At 43.9% G+C, this 16,850-nt stretch overlaps 1 protein-coding gene across 3 annotated transcripts in view; it reads right to left on the bottom strand.

The window, feature by feature from the left end:
• The window catches only part of THSD7B (thrombospondin type 1 domain containing 7B), a 1,195,438-nt gene that overhangs the window by 1,087,778 nt on the left and 90,810 nt on the right, over positions 1 to 16,850 (bottom strand). For 2 of the 3 annotated variants that reach the window (XM_082464904.1, XM_082464907.1), the window contains exon 4: positions 2,289 to 2,377. The gene's annotated coding sequence lies outside the window, so the exon portion shown is untranslated. Of the gene's footprint in view, positions 1 to 2,288; positions 16,206 to 16,850 lie in introns of those variants that run through there. The other variant, XM_082464905.1, reaches the window with a different exon arrangement.

The raw sequence follows: 16,850 nt of genomic DNA, 5'->3' as shown, positions 1-16,850 counted from the left end.
AACTACTGAGATTGCGCTCTACAGCCCACGAGCCACAACTACTGAGCCCGTGTGCCACAACTACTGAAGCTCGTGTGCCTACAGCCCATGCTCCACAATGAGAGAAGCCACCACAATGAGAAGCCCGCGCACCGCAAGGAAGAGTAGCCCCCTCTCACTGCAACTAGAGAAAGCCCGCGCACAGCAACGGAGACCCAATACAGCCAAAAAAAAAAAAAAAAAAAAATGGGCCCTGAATACCCTCTGATTATCCACAGCTTTGATCCTAAAACACCTATTCCAACCCATCGGTGAACCAGAACCCAAATGGCCAGTTCCCCCAGGCTTCTGGAAAGACCTCTCTCCCATCAGAACATAACCTTGCCTTTCCTCTTGGAAAACCCACTGCCATGGGCTCTCATGTCAAGGCTCATCCCAGTCCCAGGGGAGGGGCCAGACAGTGTAGGAATCATCCGCGCCCAATCCCATCTGAACCAGCTGTTCAGAACTCTGGGGAGCTCACTGCAGCCATGAGGTCGGGCTGCATCTAGTGATGACCAGGAACACCCCGCTGGGCCCCAGAAGTGCCAGGAGAGATCTTGCCTCAGGGTCCCTGTGTGCCCTTTGGCCAGTGTGGACACCTAGCGTCTGTGTGACATGGCTAGTATCCACCCGTGGTTTCTACCTCAAAGACTCCTGATGAGGAGATGGTAAAGCTGACCTGGGGGGCAGGAGCAGCAAGGAATCAGGAGTTGAGGCTCTGGGGGCTCATGGAGCCCACATGGGTTTCGAAAGCCTTGGCTCTGCAGAGCTGCAGCGAGCCAATGCACACAGCTGGGCTCAGTTGGTAGATCAGGCCGGAAGAGAACACAAGGAATGTTAAAGCCACAAAAACAAGAATAAGGAACCTAGGACGAGAGCCTGGAATGAGCATGGAGGCCACAGCCATAAGTGTTGGCCCACTAGTGAGGCTTTTGGGGTCCCGTGCTGCCGCTCTAAGTGGCAATGGCCTGACAATGGTTCTTTAGAGACCTCTGATACTTAAACCTTTGATTATATCCACTTTCCTAGGATCACAGTTTATACTCTTATTATGGTGTAGTGTTCATTCAGTGACCTAAAAGGGCTCTAGGTCAGAGAATGTAAAAACAAATGGTATATAGCCGACAGGTGAGGACTTTTTTTTTAAAAAATGTAAATTTTTTGCCAACATTTTACATTGAGAAATCGCACATAAAAATCCATATTTACAATCTCTCTTGAGAAAGGCGAAGTTCTGACAAAGGCGAGCCTGCAGTCCAGCCTGGCAACACCCAGCCAGAGCTCAGAGCAGTCACCCCTTTGCTGAGGCCACGGGCTCTAGGTTCATTGCTATCCACCTGGCCTGCTTCCTCCTTTAAGCTGCTGGCCTGACAGGAATTTGAGTTTGAGACCCCTGAACTCAGCACTTAGTGCACCAAACCGTGGGTGCCTATGTGGTGGGGTAACATTAATTGTTGTAGTAGCTGATGTAATAGCTATTGTCCTGGTTATCTTTGTTGAGGATTTGTTGTTGAAGATTCTATGCAGTACAATGCCCATTTCAGGGAGACAACATAGGCATAGCTCTTCATTGCACGAGCTTTAAACCAACAGAAAGATCAGCATAGGTTGATTTTGTAAAACACTGCAAAAATTCAAAGTGACAATGATTGATGGGGTATAGGAACAGGGGTTCCATAAAGAAAGCAGGAGACCATAAATTGGAAGTTCACTGCTCACTGTCACACAGGGAATGAAAGACACAGCCTGCAGCCTACAGATGCTGATATGAGGTGGACAGAGGCAGCCAGCCCCTCCTGGGTTTTTGTTGTCCGGGGATATCCATGAAGAGGAGAATCTCTGACTCTAAAGTCTGACCTCATGTCAACTCAGGATGGCCCTCGGAGGGACAATTTTTGAGCACTTAGTATGTACTGGCATTGAATGAGGCACTTCACCTACATTGGTCCATAGAAGAGGCAAATAGAGTAGACTTGGAGTGTGGGCTCATAGTTGGCTGATTGGGTTCAAATATTGGCTCATGCCTTACAAGCTGTCTGAACTTGGACATCTAAGCTCTTTAAAATTTCCTTTTCCCAACCTATAAAAGGGAAAACTGATGGAATCTACTATATTTTTGTCAGGAGGACTCAGGGTTTAGCAGAGTGGCTGGCTTATAGTAAATATACAATAAGTAACTATTATTATTATTATTACTAAGTTTCTTTTTATCAAGTGAGGAAACTAAAAATCAAAGAGGGTAAGCAACTTGCCCAGATGGTACTCACACTCAACTTCATCTGCATAAGGATGTATGTGGTTCTGACACCTTCTCTCCACTGATATCTTCGGTCTTCTTGGACAAAGAGTAGAGATCCTAAATGAAAAAGAGAGAAAGAATAATGCTTTCAAAGTACATCACTAAATCATTCCTGGCTTCTGGAACATTTTTTTCCCCCTTCAATCCCATTGTCCTACCCATCAGTGAAGCCATTTTCCTTGCACAGGTTAAGCCCAATTCTCCGTGGAAAGACAATGTCATCCATCCCAGACACAAGCCATGCTTAATAGAGAATGGCAGGCCAGGGTCATCCGCAAAGCCTCTTGGAGCTCAGCCCGTCCTCCCACATGGAAGGAGAGCTCACTGCCACTCAATCCCACCTCCTGGACATTCTCCAGGAATGAGTGACAGGTCCTGCCATGTGGGCAGTTGAAGGCATGGGGGCGGTGGGAATAGTACAGGAGATGGAAGAAATATAGGAGATGAGCAAAAGCCAGACAGATGGCATGGCCTCACTGCAGGTGACTAAGAAACCACAGCAGCAAGCTGGCTAAACGGGCATATGCATGACTGAAAGGACCAGGAGAGGGGAAACAAAGTCAAGTCCCAAAGGCACCAGCTTGGCAAAGAACAACCACAGCCAGGAAACTAAAGGAGATGTTCATGGACCAGTGAAGAATCAAACTCCAGTGGTGGGAGCAGCTTGGGACTGATGGGGAAGGGGGATATGGGGCAGAAGTGGAATAATCAGAAACATGGAGCAGGCAGAAGTTTAGAGGAGGAGCCAGAAGCCAGAAACCAGCTGGCCAGGTCTAAAAAATCCCGAACAAGAGACCACTAACACAGGGATGGCGGGCGGAGTTAGGAAGCCTAAATGGACTAACACCAAGGGGTCTTCTGCTGTCTCAACAAGGGTGAGGGACCAGATGGATTTCTGTTGGAAGCAGTCACCATCCCACTTCTCAGAGAAGCCACTGTTAATGCGCATATGCACATATATACAAACATACACATATATACATATACACACATACATATTCTCAGATATTCAAAACAGGATTAGATTACATGTATTGAACATATTATCCAATATTTTTTCACTCAACTGGATCAGGGACATCTTTCAATGTCAGTGAATTGACTGCTGCATGATCATTTTAGTGGCCTCGTTGTATTCCATCATGTATATGAACCACAACTGACTTAGCCACTCTCTACTGCAGGGCATGTATGGTGGGGTTGTATGATTTTTCACTGTTATAAGCCATACTGTTATTATCATTGGTTTCCTTGGAATTAATTCCTGGATGTAGACTTGGTGAATCAAAGGGCAGAGGAATTTTTAAACCTTTTACTGTATAAGAAAAAAAGGGGGGAGGCAGAGGCTAAACCACTTTACATTCTCACCAGCAGTATGAAAAGGCAGTTTTCTACACACCCTTCCCAACACTATATATTATCATTACTTTGCCAATTTGCTAAGAAAAAAATGCCATGTCATTTTTCCATCTGCAGTCCTCTGCTTACTCCAGAGACTGAACATTTTTATAAGTGTATCCATAGCCAAGTGCAAGGTTAATCCCCCTATAGGAAGATGTCATTGAAAGGGGTGGGTGGAACCGGTGGGCTGGCTGCTCAGACCTGGCCTCAGAGAGAGAGCCCTTCTTCACACTCGCAGGTTCTATCATGGGTTCAAAGGGCTGCACCTCAGCTTTGCAAAAGCAAAACCTGACTTCTTCTATTCACCCAAGTGTGTTCTCACTCTGGGAACAGATGTTTGCTAAGAAAATTCACAGGAGATGGGTTGTTACACCAGGATGCTCATGTATCAACTTACAATAAAGAAGTATAGTCTTTCCAACAAAGGGAATATTCATGTCTGAGAAACTAGGATACTCTCTTCTGGAAAACAAACTAGGAATCCAGTTACTTGACGAATAAAAACATATCCCCAGAGACAGAGAGGAGCAGCAAGACAGCATTTCTAGAGACCAGAACACATCTGCAGGCAGAATCAGAGTCCACCGCGCCAGTGAATTCTATCTCTAGCTCCACATGTCTGGAGGACAGTTACTCTCACCAAGCCCATCCAGAGACCAACTCCCTTCCCAGACGTGGCCAGGAGAGGGGTCTGTGGCTGTGGATGACGCACGACGATCCAGCTAACAAGTGCAGTCCCAGTCACCTCCTGCTCTAGCCTACAGAGTCAGTCAGTCACACATGGGCACAAAACCAAGAGCCTCCACTGACGCCCTGCTCTAACCTTCTGGGCCAATCAACCAACAATCAGTATCCTCTCTCTATCTTGGTCTGTCTCTTCTGTCTATCTAGGTCTTGGTCTTTGTCTCTGTCTCTGTCTGTCTGTCTCTCACACACACACACAAACACACACACACTCTCTCTCTCTCACTCCCCCCCGTTTCTTTGTTTTCTCATACGTGGTCCAAATGTTTTCTATTTTGCTTTAGCCGTATTTTATTGCATGAGTCCACGTTTTGTCTCCCCATCTTGTACCTGTCTGAGACCGCCCACTGGTTCTCAAATTAGGATGTATGTACCCTGGAGGGTTCACCAAGGCTGGCCCAGTTATACTTGGAGCCAGAGCATAAACATGGCTCATCTATGAAAACTCAGTTTTCTAAATGTTACGTAATTTAAAACATTTCAAAAGTAGATATGTAGCAGAATACAAAATGAGTTTTTCATAACAAATATAATTTTTGGAAAAAAAATGAGACAAGGAAATTCCATGTTGCCTACAGTTGCTGATTAAACTCTTAACCAGTCCTTAGCCTTCCACACCCACACCCCACCACGGGAGGGCTATACATCCCAGTCCTGTGCCTCTTAAGAACACTTTAGGTGGGAAAGTTTAGGAAGCACGAGTAATCCCTTGGGGTGAAGGATAAGAGCAAAAATCAGACCTGGGGTCAGACAGACCTGGGGTCAGATAGCCCTGAGGTCAGATAGACCTGGGGTTAGACAGATCTGGGGTCAGATAGACCTGGGGTCAGATAGACCTGGAGTCAGAGAGACCTAGGGTCAGATAGACCTGGGGTCAGACAGACCTGGGGTCAAATAGCCCTGGGGTCAGATAGCCCTGAGGTCAGATAGAGCTGGGGTCAGATAGACCTGAGGTCAGATAGACCTGGGGTCAGACAGACCTGAGGACAGATAGACCTGGGGTCAGATAGACCTGAGGTCAGACAGACCTGGGGTCAGACAGACCTGGGGTCAGATAGACCTGGGGTCAGACCTGGCTTAGAAAACAGCACCCCCTTTACTAGTTGGGTGCCTTCGAGTGAGTTATTTACTACCTCTAAGCTTCAATTTCCTCATTTGCTGAATGGGATAATAACAAAATAATTGATGGAATGTTTGATCATTGTGAGAGTCTATAAAGTTTGCAAAGCTGATTTTTAAAAATTGATTTGTAACCCATCTCGGCTTAGCTCTTGGGCTTCCATTTCTGCTGATTGTGGAAAATATTTAACCCTTAAGCACAAGACAACTTGGTCTTTTCTAATTCAAGACTTACTTTGGGGGTAAAGATTGACTTAAATTCAAGGTTCACCCCTCAACCTTCTGGGAGGCATCTGGGTACAAGGGGATTCTTCATGGTATTAAGATGGAGTGGTGTGCATCTAGTCAGCCCTCACCTCCTTCCGCTGCAGTTCACCTCTCTGTTGGTCCACGTGTTGGAAGGGTTCACGTCAGCCACAGCTACAGCCTGGGCCAGCAGGAGGGAGACAGGCCTCCTTATTCCATACCTGGGTTGATCTAATATCGGTGGCCTCTGCTACCGTGCCTTGTTCTAGGTGGCGTGCTGCTTTCCTTAGCGGCACTCAGCTGTCTCCCAGCCTTCCAGTGTGCAGACCCTCAGTGAGGTAGCCAAGGCTCCCTGTAGCTGCGTCCAGGGGCACAGGACCTCCAGGGCATGCTCCTTGGTGTCTCAGTCATGCATCTCCCAGGGCAGCACACTGGCACTCATTCCTGGACTGACGTTCACACTTTCTCCACTCAAGGGACTGGTGTCTTTGTGAAGCCTAGTAGATATTCTTCCAAGGGTGGGAGAATACAATCAACTACAATCAACTCCAAGAACAACCTGGAACTCCAGGCAGCATGCAGGACCTTTGAGATCAGCTCTGAGCCCCAAGCTATTCAAATAGCAGTTGCACAGCAAATAAAAGTCATCATGTGTTACCAGTACAAGAAGAATGTGATAAACAAAATTAAATAGAAGTCTTGGGATCGAAAGTGAAATAGCTACTGACAAAAAAGGCAGACAGAGAACACTTCTAAACTTGAAATATATACAAATCATGCCTTGAATTTTACTCTTATCTCTAGGTATCATGAGAATTAACTAATGTTGTACTCCTGGAGAATATAAGTGATATATAAGTGCTAAACAATTTACGTTTGCTGAACCACTTAGGATGCGTACCGAAATACTGTGCAATACTGATCTTCTAGAAGATTAACCCCCCCTAAAAGCAAACGACTTCCACAGTGGCTTGATAAATGACAAGGAAATAACAGTTTTATGAATCTCATACTGATGTTCTGTGCTACGATGGAACAAATATTAAAAGAGAAAAATCTATCGATATCTCCAGGATAAGATTATGGTGCCTGGGTAGCTGCTCCTGGCTTTCTGAAGAAAGCCATACCAACCGAACAGCTTTCCCTAAAGGCACTGGCACAGGAAGAAATGGGTTTGCTATTTCGGTGAACATTTTATGAACACTTAGATGCTGGTGCTATGCTAAATGTTGGGAATACAAACATAAATAAAGTGATTCCTGCCCTGAGGTTGCTTGCCCTCACTTGATATTTTGCCTTTGTCCTTTCTCTACCTTGCTGTCCCTGGGACTCTCCCAGTCTCCCCAAACTCAACAACCTGGCAGTCATTCTGCACCCCTCCTTATCCCTCAAATGCCAAATCCAATTAGTCACCAAGACCCAGGGTCCCTCCCACTTGGTTGAGAGTGGCCTCTGAGGCCATAACTCCCCGACACTTCCAGGCTGCCTTGGCACTGGAGAAGGCCCTGAGGCACAGAAGCAAGGAGGACCTGAAGCTGTCCTCCATAGCCATGGCTGAAATCCCAAGTAGACCCAGGGATGTGACAAGGGGCACCCAAATATCTGCTCTACCAGTTATGCTACTCAAGGAGGACCACCGAGCAGAGAGATGACGAAAGGAGCATTCAGTGGAGAGACAGGGAGGATAAGGAGGGATGGAGGAAAAAAGAGGAAGAAAGATGGTAGGAACATGGACAAAAAGGAGATGGAAAAGGCAAAGGAAAGAGTCCAGAAGCCAAGTGAGAGGGAACAGTTAGGACCCCAGAAAAAGCTCAATCCCTCTGCTGATGAAAGAAGAGCAGAGAGCAGATTTTCAGACAAATGGAATAATGCCACTTAATGAAATAGGGGTAGGAGCTCTTAGAGGCCTCCGGTATTTATTCAAGCAGAGTAATGGAGGTGGCAGTCAGGAGGGTATTAGGAAACACAGTTGAAAAAATTGGGAAAAAAAAAAGACACTGGGTTTCACCCCCAAATATGGTCATATTCTGAACAGAAGAATCTGAGAATCTTCAGTTTGAAATCTGCAACTTTAAGGAAGAATAAGCAAAGGCAATGACCTGGCTCATATGTCCCACAATGACTGGCAACCTCTACTGCTAGAAAAAGTGTCTTCCTGCAATGGTCTGAGATTACTAAGGAAATGTGACTGGGGGGTAAGAGTGGGGGAGGGAGCTGGCACCTGGAAGTTCTCTCTCCTCCAAAACAACCTTTCTTATCAGCTCACAAATGCCCTTAGTTCCAGTTTTGTTGGTGGAAGGGAAGAAATGAGTGACCAGGTGTTGAATGCCGATCCCATGCTAGCTCTATGCCAGGGGATTTACATACATTAACTCGTTTACTCCTCATGGCACCCTCTGAGGTAAAGAGGTCTAATCCCCATTTCACAGATGAGAAAATTAAAGCTGGGAGTGGTTAAGAAACACTGCCTATATCACACAGCTAATAAGAGGCAGAGCCACAACTCAAGCTCTGTCTTTCTGTACCAATGTCCCCAGTCTTTCCCCTGCACCATGTTGTGTCCATCGGGCTTAACACTTTACCTCCTGGGAACAATGTCAATACCCCTAAAAAGAATCACACACTTTTAGACGTCACTAGATTTGCTCGTTCATTCAATACATGTCTATTTAGCACTTCTTTGGATTCATTCATTCACCAGGTATTTACAGAGTCCGACTAATTTGCCAGGCACTATGCTTTGGGGATAGCAATGAATGAGCAGCTGTGATCCCTGTGTCCTGGTGGGGAAAAGGGACACAAGACAATTAAATAAAAGAATTACAAAACGCAAATTTGTAATGTACTATGAAGGAAATAGACAGGTGGCTGGGTCAAAGAGAAATAGGGGAAGGGTGGCCCACATTGGAAGTGACATTCAAGACAAGCTCTGTAGAATGAGAGGCTCAGGCATGGAGCTGGGAGAAAGGGATTCCAAGCAGCAGAAATAACCCATGAAAAGATCTGGAGCATGAAAAAAGCTTAAAGAAAGCTCATCTGACTGGACAATGGTGAGTACAGGAAGCAGGGGTGTGCAAGGTGCTTGAGAAACAGGCGGGGCCCCATCCTGCAGGGCTTTGTGTGCTCTTTGGGGACTCTGGGTTTTGTGCTGTGTGCAAAGGAAGCCGTGAAGGATTATGATCAGAGAAGGATTGTGATCCAATTATGTTTCTAAAAGATTTCTCTGGCTGCACATGGAAAATGGACCCTCAGAGGCCAACGGTAGAGACAGGGAGAACTGTTAGGAGGCTGCTGGAGTATTCTAGGAAAGAGAACAAGATGGTCTTGATTAGAGTGGTGGCAATAGAGGTGGAGGGAAGTGACTGGCTCTGAGATCATTTGGAGGCTGAACCAAAAGGACTTGCTCACAGATCAGGTAGGGGAAGTGAAGACAGAGGTGACTACTGGGTTTCTGCCGGAGAAATTAGATGGATGATGGAGTCGTTACTGAGGTCATAGCTCACAAAGGTCACAGAGCTAAGTAAGGGGGAGGATTGAGACTTAAAGGTTGGCAGTGGGGACTTCCCTGGCGATCCAGTGGTTCAGACTCCACGCTCCCAATGCAGGGGGCACAGGCTCAATCCCTGGTTGGGGAACTAAGATCCTGCATGCTGCATGGCCCGGCAATCAAATCAATCAATGTAGGCAGTGTGATTCCCCAGGCACACTCCTAACCACAAAGGCATCTGCCTCTAGCTGGGGACATAGACAGGTAGCTCATTCCCTTATTACTCTCCTTGGCTCTTTCCTGCCTAACTTACTGCTCTCCCTCATCCCCATAGACATCCTTGCTCAGGACCTGGGATGGCTCTTCTCCCTGCAGTGACCCTGTCCAACATGGTGATGATGCTTACAGAGGCAACTCTCATGGCGTTGAGATTTCACATCCCCTCCACCCCCTCACAGCTACAAGGTTAACATTACCAGGACCCTAAACCTTGCTCCAAATCCCCATAGGTGCCCCAACTCCAAAACCTGGGCTGGGAATATTTAAACTTCATTTTAAACCAGACACTGATCAGATCAATCTCAGGTACTTTGGACGTAGGTTGACATGGCAGAGCAGCAAAGGGGGTAATCACTGCTGATAAAACTGAGAAAATGGAAGAAAAAGCTCTTTTAGCTTAAATTGTTTCCTATAAAACAGTTTTGAAGGTAAAATGTATTATCTTCTTGTCAGTGTCAACATTTCTCTCGCTGGGTAAGTGAAATTATGTTTCTGTCAATGACGAAATCTCTCCAAAAGGGAGGTGACATTTTGTTTGGGTTCTGGCAAGGAAAGATTGGGTCTGATGAAACTGGTATCTATATGGACGCATAAAAGAACATTTGCACAGGAGGCAAGCAAACATCACCCCATTTCTACTGTCTGCAATGAGTGTATGCCCAGAACTCTTAAACCCTGCCTACGCTAATATGGCTCAATTGACTTGATGAGTATTTTTCACTGAATTTCTGCCTGTTGTTTGGGTGAGAGATAGAGCCAGAGACTGTATGCTACTGCTTTCTCTCTATCACCTATTATCCAAACTCAATGCTTGATTGTCAGTGGCCAAAATTCAGATGCCTTTGCTATCTGCCCCATAACCTCGAGCAACGCCATCTTGCTGATCCAGCCAGAGCCATAGTCTATCACCTGTTCATGTGAGCTCAGTTGTATCACAAAATCAAAACTAGTTTAAGAGATGCCAGATCCTGCATGAGAATTCAATATTCAAGGCTCCTGAGCTGAGGAGGCACTGGTTTTCCAGCTGCACTTCCTCTCCCTCTGTGTGATGGATGACATGCCAACTGAGCCCATGAGACTTAGTGCCCTCACCTCTAAGTAGGAATCCCTAAGACCTACAGCTACAAAAAGGAACCAAAGGAACTGCCTTGAAGGGTTAAAAGCAATTCCCTCCTGGAGGAGAGAACCAAGGCCCCTTTATTTCATAGTTGCTGAGCTGAAGCCTGCAGTTGCTTGGCATCTAGCATGAGCTTGTGCCCAGAAAACCAGAAATGAAAAATAGAAGCAGAAGCACAGCTTGAGCACACATTAATATGTTTGGACTTAGAAGAAGTAGAATTCTCTAAGATATTAAGGGGCATTTTTGTCCCACCTTAGAGTACAGCTCTGACGCTCTTCTCAGATCTTTTCATGGCTGATTCTTCTCAAACTAACAGTTGATCTAAGTCATGGGCACATTTTGGAAAGTTGTAAATGTGGAGCTCGAACCAAGCTAAAATTGCACATGTATGAGAAACAGAAAAGGCTGGAAAAAACAAGTGAAGGAGAATTCAGAAGAAAGAGTTTAACCATTTTCACGGATCCATCCAAAGAATATAAGCAAGTGCTGTTTTTATTCCCAGTCACCCAAACGAATATTGGGAATTGAAATTAAAAATAATTTTTTCTAAATTATGCCATTATACAAAGCATCATCACATTTTCTCCCACTTCTGTCCTCTTCCTCTTTCTCCACCTTACCCTGCCTCTAAATAAATCAAATTTACAACGTTAAGATGTGGCCGATTATAATATGCAACATTATTCTGTGAGCCATCAAGACAGAAAAAAATGCTGCCAATTAAACCCTGACACACACCTTGGTTTCAGAGATGTTGAAATGTGAAAAAAGGGTTCATCATAAAATCTATGAACCACAGCATACACACAGGCGTGCATGCGTGCACACACACACACATGCACGCACACGTACACACACACACACACACACACACACACACACACACACACACATCATACTCGTCAATGAATTCCTCTAAGCAAGGGTAGAAAAACTGTCATCAGAACCAATTTTCCAAACGGGCTAGATTTGTGCCACCCCTTAAAAGGAGGGTGTGGGGAGTTTGAAGTTTATTTTATGGCATATATTTGCTGTCTGAAGACAACTCGGGACACCATTGACAGATAATGGACCACATTTCATATCTGAGAAATGTGTCTTATTTTTAAAACTGAAAGCAGAGAAAGTCATTAGGTTTGCTTTCACTCTTGCCACAGAATGGCAGGGCAATTTTCATCATACCTACTCCTTTTTGTTTTCTTCATTTTCCATTTTCCTCTTCTCTCTTACATTCGTCTTTATTCTTGCTATCTCTCTTTTTTTTTCGTTTTACTTGAAATCTAGTTTAGATGTCTCCATATCTCATTAATGTGGTCTGCCTCAAAGGTCCTTAATAATAACTTATTGTACATGTTTATTATACTTGATAGGAAGTAATTTTATTGAAGCCCTTTTTGTTTCCTCATTTGCAGATAATCTTGTGTCTCCACACCGGTAATACTGTCCCCAAGAAAGTAATATTTTTAGCATTATTCTTGTTTGTTACAACCAGGGAGAAGATAATGAGAATCCATGAGGCTGCAAAGCAGGTACAGTGACTCCATCTGTAAAACAGCCCAGTGCCTAACTGTAATGAAGATGCTTTGTATTTATTTGGCATAATGTTCCTGACACCTAATAGTGGTCATTTTCTCTCCAGCACTAAGGATTTGTTTAGATCAACTTACTCATTGCATTGGTTGTTTGTTAAAGCCTTATCTAGGCCACTCATACAAAAGGGGGGTGCCAATTAATTGAAGTTTAATCATTCATCAAGTCAACATTTATTAAGTGCCCGATCTTTTCCCAGACATTCTAGCAGGCACTGCGGATAGGTCTTGGCAGAAAAGGGAAACATATCTGAATTAAACATGGCCCAATGTATTTGTCCCTTCCAGCTGCTATAACAGAATACCACAGACTGGGTATTAAAGGATAAAGACTGGCTTTATAGACTGGCTTATAAAGGATAAACGCAGTTCAGGAGGCTAGAAGTCTGAGATCAGGGTGCCAGTATGGCCAGATGAGGGCTTTCTTCTGGGTTGCAGACTTCCTGTTGCATCTTCACATGGCAGAAGGGGCTAGGGAGCTCTATGGGATCTTTATGAGAGCATTAATCCCATTCATGAAGCCTCACCCTCATCATCTAATCACTTCCCAAAGGCCCCAACTCCTATCACCATCACATTGTGCATTAGAATTCAACATGTGAATTTTGAGGGGAAACAAACATTCAGAGACCATAGCATCCAACAATCTCCAGACAGTTAAACTTAGCACTGTCCCTCCTAAATTTCCTCCATCTGACCAGCAATTACCACCTCCTTCTCTGGATCCCTGTTACCCTCAACTAAGACAGCTCGAGCCTGTGCCACAAAATACATCCTTAATAAAAAAAGAAAAATGGAAGCATCAGTTAGAGGCATAGCTTATTCCATTACTTATGTCTTCTGCTTCATTTCTCTGAGGCCTTCAAACAAAAACTAGAATGTTTCAACTTTACTTTAACCATATATTATGGAAAATTTCAAACATATAAAGTAGAAAGACTAGACTATGAACCCCAAGTACTTATTCCCAGCTTCAATAATTATCAACAATTCTGCCATTTTTATTTCATCTCTGCCTTCCACCTTTTTTCATATTGGATTTCAAAACCCAGATCTCCTACCATTTCACCCATAAATACTTCAGCATGTATTTCTGAATGATTGGGATTTTTTTCTCTTTTTAACTTCAGCATAATGCCATTATCTCATTCAACAAACTTAACAAGAATTTCTAGTTATCACCTCATAACCACCCTAATTTTTCCCTGATTTTCTCAAAAATGTATTTTTATAGTCAATTTGTTGAAATCAGCCTCCAAAGTTTGCAAATAGCATTTGTTTGATTAGTCTTTTAAGTCTCTTTTAGTCCAAAACCATTTTCTCTCCCTTTCTTCTCCATGCCATTTATTTTTGAAGAAAACTGGTTATTTGTCCAGTGGTTGAATGCATCCTTGTGGCATCATCCAACATGTTCCCCTTTCTTCTGCATTTTCTATAAACTGGTAGTTGGATCTAGAGATTTGATTACATCTAGGTTCAATATTTTTAGCAACAAGATGTTATGGACCATGCTGTGATGTCCTACTGCATCACATCAGGTGGCACAGAATGTCTGGTTGTTGCACTTTTTATGATAATCAATGAGTTCAGGTGATATCAACCTGATTCACCCACTAAAAAGTCTCCCCATGAACTTTCACCTAATGTTTGTGTAGCCATTGATAATCATTGCCTAGAGCCACTATTCCATCAGAGATTTTTTCCAGTTAATCAATCATTTCATGTCACACGTATACCACAGAGTGAGATCATTTACCCTGGTACTGATTAAACTAAATCAGAAAGAACTATAGTTAAAACATTTTTTAAAGCACTGAAACACACTTGAGACTGTTATCTAAAAAATAAATAAATAAAAGTAGGAGAGTTCAACCTATAGATGTCTCCACCTCTTTTGAAAACAAAAATTCTGTTTTAACTGAAAATTTCCTAGACCACCTACTTGATAGCACTTGCCTTTTAACACCTATTGATTAGGAAAATGTAGATGATGAAAAGCTTCTAAATTCAGTGACCCACTAAACAGACTTCTAGTATATTAATCATAGCAGTAGTCTATACACCCTTGAAATATAGCAAAGCATGTGTCCTAAGGATAGAACATAATTTTAAATTATCCAAGTTGCAATCTTTCCCCCTTCTGTCTTACATCCCAAACCATGCCCTCTAAAGAGCTGATCACTAGAGGGACTGGTGGAAGGAAAACTTCTTCAGGCTGAGTGTCACAAAAAGTCTGTGGGAGTTTACAGAGAGCAAAGAACAAGATTTTCTGGACAATTTGCAGCAACATGGGTGGACCTAGAGATTATTATACTAAGCACGATAAATCAGAAAGAGAAAGACAAATACCATATGTATATGTGGAATCTAAAATACAACATAAATGAACTTATCTACAAAACAGAAACAGACTCACAGACATAGAGGACAGACTGATGGTTGCCAAGGGGGAGGGAGCATGGGAGAAGAGGGGACTGGGAGTTTGGGATTAGCAGATGCAAACTAGTATCTATAGGATGGACAAACAACAAGGTCCTACTATGTAGCACAAGGAACTATATTCAATATCCTGAGATAAACCATAATGGAAAAGAATATAAAAAAGGATGTATATATGTGTATAACTGAATCACTTTGCTGTACAGCAGAAATTAACATAACATTGTAAATCAACTATACGGCAATAAAATTTTCAAAAATTAAAATTAAAAAAATTTAAAAAGATTTTCTGGCCAGATTTTCTCCCCTCTCCACCCTTTGATATTTTCAGAAGAGAATGCAGAAAGCTCACATTCCTATTCCAATTATTCTGGATGCTGAGTTTACATGACTTACATACATATGTGTCAGACATGGTGTTGATTCAGTCAACAATGTTTTCTTACAGATCTACAGCTCGAGGTGGCCCTCTTTTCTTCCCCCACTGGGGTCCACAGTCCAGCAACTGCCCTATATGGGTCTCTGGTACTTTGGTTCCAAACACTTCAACCATAGGCTCTACTGCCATCACCATCCTGCAATAATATTAACAGTACTCTCCATAAATCTAGAAGGCAAACAAGTATGTTCCCCCAAAGAAGGGCACCTTTTAAGCTAGAAGTTGGTTCCCCAAGACCAACCAGATAGCCCACAGTAGCATCACTCCTGGTGGATGTCAAGGTAAGGAGGACAGACTGATGGTTGCCAAGGGGGACCAATGGCCTACTCTTCCGCTGAGACCAGAAACACACATGGAGCAATTGCCGGGTTAGGCTGATTGCTCACCGACAAGATAGGAGGCTAATCTGGCCATTGACCTAAACTCTGATGTTTGCAGCACACACTCATAGGGGCCCCAGACTCAAGCCTCCTTCCTCTGTATAATAGGCCATTTGATATTTCTGCTGATATTCTTCACTCAAAGGTATTTTATTCCAGATGTCATGAAGTGAAACTTTTGAAATTGTGAAGCGATTTGTTGCAAGCAGAGCTGGCTTTACAGAGATGCTGAGATGAGGAGCTGCTTCTATCCATCGATCAGAAAGAATCTGCAAAACATCTTAGATGAAAGACAGCTACGAAAAGGGGTGGGGAGGCCGAGTGGACCTGAGTAGAATGGTGAGGATGGCAGCTAAACAAGGACTCCTGCTCCAATCTCCAGCTCCAATTTTGTTATAGAGCACTTTTCCCAATATTCAAAAGCCAGAGGGGACAACTTGCCATGATCCAAAAGGCTAAGTCTACTCTCTTCATCAAGCCTTGCCCTATATTCCTCTTAACATGTTTTTAGAACTGCTCAACCAGAACATACTCCTAAAATGCAAATCGGGGGAGAAAAATAAAGTATCATGTTGTCACTGATTCCAGCCTTTTTAAAAAAATATTTTATTCCTTTTTTAAATGACTTTATTTATCTATTTATTTATTTTTGGCTGCATTGGGTCTTCGTCGCAGTGCATGGGTTTCTCGTGGTGGCTTCTCTTGTTGCGGAGCATGGGCTCTAGGCGTGCGGGGTTCAGTAGTTGTGGCTCATGGGCTCTAGAGCGCAGGCTCAGTAGCTGTGGCTCACGGGTTTAGTTGCTCCATGGCATGTGGGATCTTCCCAGACCAGGGCTCGAACCCGTGTCCCCTGCATTGGCAAGTGGATTCTTAATCACTGCACCACCAGGGAAGCCCTGATTCCAGCCGTGAGGAATGAATCCTAACAAGAGCCATGTAACATTTTCTTAGAGAACCACTGTGTCTTCCTCCTTGCCTCTTCCAAATGAGACTGGACAGTAATAAAGTCAGGCTCAGCATTCATTCATTCATTTGTTCACTAAACATTTAATGGACAGCCCTGTGCTAGGAGGTACAGCGATGAACAGGACAGATTGCTGGTCCACGATTTCCTGATCTAACCAGCGATATCAAAAGCTATGCCACTAACCTCAGAGCCTCACGGTAGGATGATGTTACAGGAGAAGTGAGTCTCTCATGCTATGGATGCAGCATTCTAATTGTTCAGTGGGCAGTGAGGGAAAGCCATGCAGGGGCATGCCTTTGGAGTCTTGATTTTGCTCCTGA

The sequence above is a fragment of the Balaenoptera physalus genome (genome assembly GCF_965194825.1).
Source record: "Balaenoptera physalus genome assembly, chromosome: 6".
NCBI lineage: Eukaryota > Metazoa > Chordata > Mammalia > Artiodactyla > Balaenopteridae > Balaenoptera > Balaenoptera physalus.
Note: the sequence above shows the minus strand (reverse complement) of the source record. Positions and strands in the feature narration are given on the sequence as shown.